This window comes from Macrobrachium nipponense, chromosome 36 (assembly GCF_015104395.2).
Source record: "Macrobrachium nipponense isolate FS-2020 chromosome 36, ASM1510439v2, whole genome shotgun sequence".
Lineage (NCBI taxonomy): Eukaryota > Metazoa > Arthropoda > Malacostraca > Decapoda > Palaemonidae > Macrobrachium > Macrobrachium nipponense.
The window spans coordinates 64,884,866-64,887,344 of record NC_087220.1 but is presented as its reverse complement, the minus strand read 5'-3'; the positions used below and the strand labels follow the sequence as shown (position 1 = coordinate 64,887,344).

Here is a 2,479-nt window from a genome sequence, read left to right as displayed (position 1 = left end):
GTTCTTGACCTGCGCTCTTCCGTTCCTACTGAGACTATATATACATACATACATACATATATATATATATATATATATATATATATATATATATATATATATATATATATATATATATATATATATATATATAAATATATATATATATATATATAATATATAAATATATATATATATAGATATATATATATATATATATATATATATGCATGTATGTATGTATGTATGTATATTTTATGTATATATATGTACGTTAAATTATAGTGTCTGTGAAATACAAAGAAAACACTTAAAGCAAACTTCGAGTTCGAAGACAATTAATTAAAAGTTCTCGGCAACTCCAGTCAGAGAGAGAGAGAGAGAGGACGATTCGAAGGTGGATTGCATGCCACTGGTTCCAAACGCCACTCCCTCCTTTTCACAGCCACCAATCGCAGAAGCTACGTCACCTCTTTGCCCTTGAACGTGGTGAGGCGCTTAGTGTGTGAGAAAGTGAGACCACTCCATTCCAGAGCCGTATATAGCTACGGCTCTGTGACTGTCTTCCTCAGTGCAGCCACGAACATCAGAAGATTCTTTCAATTGAGAAGAAGCGTCTGGACATTATTCCTCTTCTCCACTAAGGTAAGGACGACAACAGGGCCTTTTAAGATTAGTGAAAGCCACTCACCCACGAAAACCCTACTTTGTAATGGAAGATGTGCTTCGAAGGATGTCGTGTGCACGCAGTTATCACCAGGTTGTTATATTCGATTTGTGTAGCGTTTGCAACGTTATCCTCAAAATCAAGTGGTGCAGAAGTGTTTTCGTTTTAGTAAACTATGTAGGGAGGGATAATCCTGAATGCATATGGGCGTTGATGATAAAGGTATATTCAGAAGGTTAAATGGATCTACGGAAAAATTGTGATGCATTTGCATATTTGCGCCACACCGCAAGGCGAAATTTTTTTTTCCCAGCGGTTCCGTTGTGGACTAGACTTACCGGTTCTTGAAGATGTGGAAGATACGTGTTAGATGTTAGGTCTTAATTTGTAACGGGCCAAGTATGTGCCGAGAAATGTGAATCCATGGTTGCTGAACTATCTTCTTTTATCTAACATTACGATAAACATCGCAATAAGATAATTATAACAATTTCCTCGCTCCATTTCTCTCCTCTCTCTCAGGTCCTTCCCAGTTGCTCATCGAACATAATGAGGTTCCTTCAAGTAAGCCTCGTGGCTCTGCTTTCCCTTGTCCTACTGGAAGAAGATGTTGCTGGTATGAAAAAAGTGTCTTTCTTAAGCATTCTTCATGTTTATATTAATTATTTCATGCACGTGATATGTTGCAAACGAATGTCAGCTTTGTGTTCATACCATTATGATGTGATATCCAATTTAGCGCCATTTTAGTAACGTACTTCCAGCTACAGTAATCGCATTCGTGCAGCTTATATGGTAAACTACAGTAAAGAAATGATTGCTGAAAATGTTATTGGAAAAGTACGGTTTCCACACTCAAAATTCGACTTCTCTTAGCAACAGTAAACTCAGAATTATTCTCATCGAACATCCACGAAGACTACAAAAACAAGACAGAAGAATTCTAAATTCTTCTTCTCTCCTTTTACCAACAGGAGGTGCAATCACAGCTCGCCTCAAACATCAATCTGGCGCTGGGGAGCCGTTACTAAGAGTAAGCTCGGACCCGCCACCCCTACCAGGACCTGAATCTGATCAAATATCAATCGTTCCCGAAGCGGCCTTCAATGAAGGGTCCCACGGCTGCATAGGCGTTTGTCAGCTTAGGGACAACTTCGACTCCTGCCTGCCAGATTCAAAGTGTTGTGAGGAGAAGTTCAAAGATAGCGAGTACTTGGACTGCGTGAGAGGCAACAAATAATGCAAAGCAATCCATTTCCTGTTATTGTCTCTGGCTCTGTTCAAGAGAGATCAGCTGGTAGTGTTGTACCTTACTTTCTTACTTAATCTTTCACTTTTTGTTAGGATTGGCCAATATGACCAACTGCCATTGCACTATAGGCTACTAAGGTACCATGTTGCCTTCTCGTGACTTCCTATTTGACACATGACAAGACTAAGGCCACTTTCAACTTCCCTTTCTCATCCAGAATTGGTATGTTTAAGTGAGTAGCCTATACTTTTTTTTATCTGTTCATCCGTTTGTGGTGGTTGCGCATGGTAACACTGCGTGCCGGGCTTTAAATAGTTACGCTGTCTAAGTTTTAGGTAAATAAAGGATATCTGGGTGTACATTTGCAACTGAAAAGTGTTTTAATAATTTACTGTATGCGAATTACACCAATTAATATTCGAATTAGGATATTATTTAAAGCCCGGGACGCAGTGTTACCATGCACAAACACCCCAGGCGGATGGACAAATGGAAAAAAAAACAGAGAATACATACTCAAGGCAAAATCCTACCAAATCGTACACAAAGGTTGATGCTGGGAAGGTGATTCAGTCTCTTAT

At 38.9% G+C, this 2,479-nt stretch overlaps 1 long non-coding RNA gene across 1 annotated transcript; it reads left to right on the top strand.

The window, feature by feature from the left end:
• Positions 1 to 421: 421 nt before the first annotated feature.
• Positions 422 to 2,479, top strand: LOC135203361 (uncharacterized). The gene is made up of 3 exons (XR_010311936.1): positions 422 to 624; positions 1,169 to 1,262; positions 1,621 to 2,479. It is a non-coding gene; the product is annotated as an uncharacterized LOC135203361 (long non-coding RNA).